Source organism: Hypanus sabinus, chromosome 18 (assembly GCF_030144855.1).
Source record: "Hypanus sabinus isolate sHypSab1 chromosome 18, sHypSab1.hap1, whole genome shotgun sequence".
Lineage (NCBI taxonomy): Eukaryota > Metazoa > Chordata > Chondrichthyes > Myliobatiformes > Dasyatidae > Hypanus > Hypanus sabinus.
Genome location: NC_082723.1, coordinates 6,333,983 through 6,342,586, shown reverse-complemented (window position 1 = coordinate 6,342,586; position 8,604 = coordinate 6,333,983). Strand labels below are relative to the sequence as shown.

The window sequence follows — 8,604 nt, the reverse complement described above, 5'->3', positions numbered from 1 at the left end:
CAGCGGCAAGCTTGACGCCTGCGCATTTGATCGGTGCTTCAAGCGACAGCGAAATTTTAAACGCAGGGCTTTATGGGTAATCACGGTGCCATTAAAAGATTCTGCAAGCACCGATTTCATGCCCAGATCTCAGATTGTTTTGTGTGTAGAAAAATCAGCAGTTTTTGTTTTAACCCAGAAAGCGGCTCCCATAAAAGATACACTCAATATCAACAGGCATTTCTCTTATTTATTGCCGAAGTACAATCCTCTTACAAATGCAGATATGAAAAACAAGAGATTCTGCAGTTGCTGGAAAACAGCGACGTACACACACACAATGCTGAAGGAGCCCTGCAGTTCAGGCAGCAACTAAGCAGAGGAGTACACAGTCCAGGCATGCTGAAGGGGCTCAGCCTAAATGCTGTCCATTTATTCCTCTCCACATTTGCTGTCTGAACTGCTGATTACCTGCAATGTTTTGTAGACATTAACCATTTTGCTTTTCAATTGACCAGTTTCCAAATGTTTCTCATCTGTCATTCATAGCCACACCCTGCTTGTCTGGTTCCTCTTCCTCCTCCTCCTTGTAACCTCCAGACCCCATCTCTTTCCGGAGACCTAGAGCCCTGATTTGGTGCTGGCAACTCAGTGGATTCTGACTTTGCTCCACCGAAGATTCACTCGCTGGTCTGCTGTCAGGCTTTAGAGGCGCATTGCAACAACCCAGCTCTCTGAGGCACAGTCCTTTGAAATTAGTGAAAATGACCCAAAATTTGAAAAAAAAAGTAGGGAAGAGTTTAACCTCCTTAGTCCAGAGCACTGGGGAAGGTCAAATACTCAGCGAGCTCATCGTGTTACTTAGCCTGGGAAAATCATGTAGGAAATTCATGCACAAGACGATGAGAGGCATTGATCGTATGAATATTCAGAGGCTTTTTCCCAGGGCTTGAGATGGCTAACACGAGGGGGCATAGCTTAACGTGTTTGGAAGTAGTTCAAGGGAGATGTCAGGGGTTTATTTTTGTACAGAGAGAGTGGTGGGTGTGTGGAATGCACTGCCAGCGACGGTGGTAGAGACCGGTACAATAGGGTCTTTTAAGAGAATCGTAGGTACCTGGAGCTTAGGAAAATAGTGGACTATGCGGTAGGGTAATTCTAGGTAGTTAGCAGAGTAGGTTACATGGTCGGAACAATGTATAATGAACGGTAATTTGCTGCAGATTTCTATGATTCTACGAAATTCACAGGAAATCTCTTCTCCCACCGAGTGGTGACAAATTGCAACAAAGAGAGTGAGAGGTAAACGGCAGAGATAAATTTTAAAATACTGATATGGAACAGAAACATGGGCAGGGACCAGATGGGACGAGTGGCCTGTCTAGTGTATATTGTGAGTGTGGTAGAGACACAGGATTTGATACAGAACTGATTTATCTTTCACGGATCCACAGTATTAAACATCAGTCTAGTGCAAGGCTAACATCAGCAGAACAGACTCCTCCAATGCTCAGTGACCAGGGTTCACTCCTGGGTGCGATGAGCAGCCGCAAGAACAGCAGGATCTGACAGTAACAGTCCCTCATGAACCTGCAGCTGCCTTCAGTCACCGTGATGGTTAAACATTTAACACGGAGCTGATTTGAACTTCCACCCTGACGTGAAGTTGCTGGTGCTGCAGCAGCCGGGATGATCGAGTGAAACTCTTTGCTCACTCCGGACAGAAATGTGGCCTCCACTTATTGCAAACTCAGCGGAGCATCACAAGGTGGGTTAACTGAATGAGTCTCTTCGCACACACGAAGCAGGTGAACGGCCGCTTCCCAGTGTGAAGCTGTTGGTGTAACTGCGATGGCCGATTGAATCCCTTCCAAAATGAGAGCCAGAGAATGACATCACACTGCTGTTAACGTCATGGCATTGTATCCAATCAGATCACAGACATGGACACGTGATCGGGCTCTCCTGGTAGCGAGTGGGGCGTTGTCTTCTCCAGCATCCCGGCCTCCACATTCAAGGATCGGTGGCATTCAAACGCTGGTGAACTGACAGATACAGCGGACTATCGTTCTGTTGTGTTTGTGATTCCCACACACAGATCTTTTGACATTTCTACACTGTTAAAAGTTTACAGACCACGTCAGTGGGCGAAGGACAACATTTCAACTCAGGTAATTTTAGTCTCCATGGTGCTTTCAGAGAAAAGCACTGTCACAGCTCAAAACAATTTGGAGGAACAAGACTTCATCTTCTAACTGGCTACAGTTCCGGCATCAGGGTCAATAACAAACTCTCTGCTTCCCTCTCTGTGTCAAAATGTAACATTCCTCCCCTTCATCAGTCTGTGACTTGGCTCAGTTTGTCTGTCTCCTTCACAGTCTGAGCATCGCCACACACCGACTGCGATCACATTTATTTACACGGACGCGACTAGAGACTTTCTGATTATTATGTCCCTCCTGGCATCTGTCGGTGGTAAACTGAGAGTCAGCAATGGTATTGACCCTCAGGAGTAGGTGACTAGGCTTTTTCGTTGAAGATCGATAAACTGCCGGTAGTGTGTGGCTGGAGGAGTGGGTCGTTTTCAGACTGGAAGGAGGGAGCATTTGGAGTTCCCCCGAGATCAGTCCCTGGCCACAATTGGTCACAGTTTAATGTCCTGGCTGATGCACCATCAATAACTCACTCTGAGACGTAAAGGCGAGATATCGGCTTTTATTGACTGGAAGAAGGAACAAGCAGTGAGTGACCACCATACTACATCCTGGAGACTGAGAGACCGGGCTCAGGCCTTGATCGCCTTTATACAGGGGTCTGTGGGAGGAGCCACAGGAGCAGTCAGAAGGGGGCGTGTCCAGACAGGTATATGTAGTTCACCACACTGGCGGAGGCAGCGAGATGTGAGATGTCCCAGTCTGCCGGTGACGCAGAAAGAATGGAGTTGGGGGAGGGGAGGCTACTCACATGCAATTTTGTAGCTTTGCAATCAGAACATAGTGCACTGTGGGGCTGCAGGGGTGTGTTCCATTGCTGGGAGCAGTGTACAGTCATTGTGGGCTATGTGGATTTTGGGAATAAAGCACCATTCTCCAATTAAGAATCTCAAGCCATGGAGTAGGCCTATTGTTTATATATTTAAGTTGTATTTATGGCATTGTGGTAACCGGATACTATAGCCCTCCACGAGCTCTCTATCCAGTCCTTTCAATATCCGACTTCATCCGTAAATTTGGCCACAGGACCATCAATACTGTTATCCGATGCACTGACATAGATCGTAAAAAGAAACGTCGCTAATCAGACCCCTGTGGACATCTGGGGTAATAATCTCAGAATTGCTGCCTGGGCCCCTGCTAGTGATGAAAGAATATCATGATCAGGCATGTGGCCTAGAGACTTGTCTAGGGGGCAGGGCTTCCTGGATCACTGGGGCTTCTTCCGGGGGAGGTACGACCAGTACGAAAAGGACAGGTTACACCTGAACCCAAAGGGGTCCAATATCCTCGCGGGCACAGATGAAAAGGAAAAGAGGAATTATGGGAGGAAGCTGGCAACTAATAGCAAAGACAATATTAAAAGCTTTTTGTTAAGAATATAAAGGGTAAAATAGAGTCAAGTGTAGATATAGAATCAATACAAAATAATGCTGGAGATATTGTAATGAGAGATGCAGAGAGGGCAGTGGAACTGAACGAGTGGAAGACGTCTGCAGTATATCGGACATTCAAGAGTGTCACGGAAGTGAAATTTGTGCAGTGAAAATTATGACTGAGAAGGTGCTCAGGAAGCTCAATGTTCTGAGGTTGGATAAATCTCATGGACCTTATGGAATGCATCCTTGTGTTCTGAAGGGAGCAGCCGGAGAGATTGCAGAGGCATTAACAATGATCTTTCAAGAATTGTTAGATTCTGGCATTGTACCAGATGACTGGAAAATTGGAAATGTTACCCCGCTATTTAAGAAGGGTGGGTGGGAGCAGAAAGGAAACTATAGACGTGTTAGCCTGACATCAGTAGTTTGGGAAGTTGTTGGAATCGATTCTTAGGGATGAGATTACGGAGTACCTGAGACACATGACAAGAGATGCCAAAGCCAGCATGGATTCCTGAAAGGAAAATCCTGCCTGAGAAACCCACTGCGAATCTTTGAGGAAATTATCAGCAGGGTACACAAAGGAGACACAGTAGATATAGTGTAGTTGGATCTTCAGAAGACCTTTGACAAGAATAATAGGCCATGGAATTAAAGGGAATTTACTAGCATGGGTGGAGCATTGCCTGGTCAGCAGAAAGCAGAGAGTGGCAATAAACGGATCCTATTCTGGCTGGCTGCCGGTTAGCAGTAAAGTTCCACAGGAGGCAGTGAACGGACCGTTGCTTTTTAGGATGTATGTCAATGATAAGGACTACAGTAGTAATGGATTTGTGGATAAGTTTGCCGATGATACAAAGAAAGGTGGAGGAGCGGGTCGTGTTGAGGAAACAGAGACCCGACAGAGAGACTTAGATAGTTTATGGGAATGGGTAAAGAGGTGGTAAATGAAATACCAAGTTGGAAAGTGTATGGTCATGCACTTTGGTGGAAGAAATAAACGGGCAGTCTATTATTTAGATGAGGAGAGAATTCAAAATGCAGAGATGCAAGTGCTCTTGGGAGACCTTGTGCAGGATACCCGAAAGGTTAAATTCCAGGTTGAGTCGGTGGTGAAGAAGGCAAATGCAATGTTGGTATTCATTTTTAGAGGTACAGAATAGAAGAGCAGGGACACGATGGTGAGTCTGTCGGGGGACCACACTTTGAGTATTGTGTGCAGTTTGGGCTTATTTTAGAAAGGATATACTGATGTAGGAGAGGGTGCAGAGAAGATTCATGAGAATGATTCCAGGACTGAAAGATTTACCGTATGAGGAACGTCCAGCAGCTCTTGGGCTGGATTCCCTGGAGTTCATAGAAACATTCAGAATTGAAGGACATTTGTTTAGAACTGAGGTGAGGAAAAATTACTTCAGTCAGAGGGCATCAAAGGGTATGGTGTGAAACCAGGGGAGTGGGGATGACAGGAAGAATCGGATCAGCCCATGATTTACTGGTGGATCAAAATCAATGGGACAAATGCTGTATATGTCCCAGCATTTGTTCCTGTATATGATGGTCTTATGGATTTACTCGTCCGTGTGTCTCCATCCATTTCAAATTTTCCAAAAGTATGTACATTTCAATATCTCAAACAGGTGGATTTCTGCAGCTGCTGGAAATCTAAAGCACCACACACAAAATACTGGAGGAACTCAGCAGGTTGGGCAGCATTTATGAAATGAATCAACAGTCGAAGTATCAGGCCGAGATCTTTCTTCAGTTCTGGAAAGTTAGGAGGAAGACGCCAGGCTAAAATATCGTGCGGAGGGAAACTGACAGATGAAGCCAGGTGAGTAAAGGGGCTGGAGAGGAAGCAATCTGATAAGAGGGGACAGTGGAGCACAGGGAGAACGGAAGCAGGTCAAGACGTGTGAAGTGATAGGCGGGTGAACATAGGCATGGGGCCAGAGAGGTGAATTGAATGAAAAGGGAGGGGTGAGGGATTTGTTTTTACCGACATTCATGACATCAGGTTGGAGGCAAATTCGACGGAAAGTAAGTTGTTGCTGTTGCGTCTTGAGGGCGGCCTCACCGTGACCGAAGAGGAAACAATGGAGGCAAAATGGGATGGAAATCAGAATTAAGATGTTTGGACGCCGGAAAACTCTGCTTGTCACCGATGGAGTGGTGGTGCTCAATGAAATCAACCCCAGTTCATCCCGGGTCTCCCCAATGTACAGAAGCCCGCATCAGGAGCAGGAAACACTACAGACTTGGTTTGGCAGCTGAAGTGTGCCTCACCTGGGAGAAATGACTGGGCCCCTGACGAGTGCTACATAGACAAGTGTAGTACTTTGTCCACTTGCAGGGAAAAGTGCCGGGTGGAAGATCAGTGGTGAGGGACAGGTGAACAAAGGAATCACAGAGGGAGCGATCCCTGCGGAGTGATGGGTATGGGAGGCAGTGATATGTTTGTTTGTAGCATCCATTTAAAATGAATACAGCCCAGCCACGCTCACCTGATCTTCTACCTGCCCTAATAGTGGTAGAGTTCCTCTTGCACTGCCGACCATACAATGACACTCTGCAATCAACATATTCTGCTCATGCAAGCGAGCAGTTCGCTCCACGTCGTCCATGGAGTTTCACAGCATCGATGTGTGTAGTGAGGTCTACAAAGTCCATGCTGGTGTTTCTGCCCACGCCAATCTCTTTAATTCTCTCATGTTACAACAATAAATTTTCCTGTGATGGAGAAATATCTTTGTCTATCTGTGCTTCTGTCCCTCTAACTATTTTTCTGTCTTCCATCTATGTTTCTGTTCATTTCTCCCTCAGAAAAAACACACACACACACACGGACACGGATACACACACACACACATGGACACGGATACACACACACACACACACACACACACGGACACGGATACACACACACACTCACACACACACACACAGACACGGAAACACACACACACTCACACACACACACACACACACACACACACACACACACACACACACACGACTAGAGTTTCAATTTCACGGAATTTCAATTTCTTTGCCCCAATGGAACTTCATTTTGTCAGTCTTTTTCATATATTCTGCGCTTGTCTGTTCACTGTTCACTGAAATTAAGGTACTCAGGAGTATTTATTGAAATTATATATTATATTAGCTCTTATAGATAGCAGGGTCAAGAGATATGGGGAGAGGGCAGGAGCGGGGTACTGATTGTGAATGATCAGCCATGATCACAGTGAATGGCGGTACCGGCTAGAAAGGCCGAATGGCCTACACCCACCTACTGTCTGCTGTCTATTGAAATTCATGCAGAAGCGCAAACTGGATTTTATTGAGAATTTTGATAACATTCCCCAAATTAGGCCAGGTCAGGGTGGCAGGAAGCAGAGATCCAGGGGAACTTGGCTTTGTGGATACTGAGATGATCTGACCACAGAGGCAGACGGTGGTGGTAGAGTGTGAAGCGTAATCTCTCTGGAAGCCGGTACCCAGGAGTGTTCTGAACCGATCTGTTCTGACAACCCTGTTCGTTGTGATTTTTAATTCACTCAGAAGGTGACGCGAACGTGGATGCGGGTTCAATTGCAGCATTGAAGAGAAGTTTGTCTGGGTACATGGATGAGGGAGGTATTGACATCTAGATTCTGGGTGCACATGGATGGGTCCAGGCAGAGAATTGCACAGACTAGATGGGCCGAAAGCGCTGTTTCTGTGCTGCAAGAGAATGAATTACATTGTGCGTCCTACATAAGCCAATTTACCAGGAGTCTTAAATCATTCCAAAGAAATGTTCTAAAAAACTGCAAAAACAAGAAACACTCGAAGGATGAAGAATATCTGTGGAGAGGAACAAAGACAGTTAGACAGACAGACAGACATACTTTATTGATCCCGAGGGAAACTATGTTTTGTTAAAGCCGCGCCGACCAAGAATAGTGAAGAAATATAGCAACAGAAAACCATGGAATAATTAAATAATAATAAGTAACTTATGCCAAGTGGAAATAAGTCCAGTACCCACCTATTGGCTCAGAGTGTCTGAGACTCCGAGGGAGGAGTTGTCAAGTTTGATGGCCACAGGTAGGAATGACTTCCTAGGACACTCAGTGTTACATCTCGGTGGAATGAGCCTCTGGCTGAATGTACTCCTGTGCCTAACCAGGACATTATGGAGTGGATGGGAGTCATTGTCCAAGATGGCATGCAAATTGGACAGCATCCTCTCTTCAGACACCACCCTCAGAGAGTCCAGTTCCACCCCCACAACATCACTGGCCTTACGAATGAGTTTGTTGATTCTGTTGGTGTCTGCGACCCTCAGCCTGCTGCCCCGGCACACAACAGCAAATATGGTCGAACTGGCCACCACAGACTCGTAGAAAAGTTAATGGTTCAGCTCCAACACCCTGTGTCAGAATGGCTTCAAACAATTTCTGATGAGATTTCAGGTCTCCAGCATCCTGAGTGTTTATTTAATTTCCAGCTGCTCACAGACAGACGACAGTGAGTGGGAATACCCAAACACGGTGAGGATACTGAACCCGAGGTAGATAACCAACGATGCAAACATTGAACAGCTCACTCCAGGTACTCACTGCCCTGTGTATTGAAATTTCCTCGCAGGTCTATTCCTTCTATCTGATATTTTCGATCTGTGGCCATTCAGCCCTTCTAACCATCAACAAGATGGCAACTTCCATTTCATTGCACTCTCTATAGCAAATACTCCCTAATCTCTTTGTTAACCTTCTATGGAATTAATTTCCATCTTCTGCAGCCCCGTGTTGCCCCAACCCCTCACCTCCCACCCCCGTCACTATCTCCACCTTCCCACCTCCCCCTCACCTGGATCCACCTCTCACTCCCCAGCACTTGCCCCATCCCCACCCCTCACCTCTTTTCTCTGACTATTTCCCGTCCACTCTCAGTCCAGAGGGAGGGTCTCGGCCCGAAATGTTGACGGTCCATTTCCCTCCACAGATGCTGCCCGACCCACTGAGTTACTCCGGCAGTTTGTTCTT

General features: G+C 46.4%; 1 protein-coding gene across 3 annotated transcripts in view; it reads left to right on the top strand.

Annotated features, from left to right (window-relative positions):
* The first annotated feature begins 1,655 nt into the window (after nucleotides 1-1,655).
* The window catches only part of LOC132407302 (zinc finger protein 239-like), a 29,454-nt gene continuing 22,505 nt past the window's right edge, over nucleotides 1,656-8,604 (top strand). For 2 of the 3 annotated variants that reach the window (XR_009516441.1, XM_059993611.1), the window contains exon 1: nucleotides 1,656-5,405. The gene's annotated coding sequence lies outside the window, so the exon portion shown is untranslated. The remainder of the gene's footprint in view (nucleotides 5,406-8,604) is intronic. The other variant, XM_059993613.1, reaches the window with a different exon arrangement.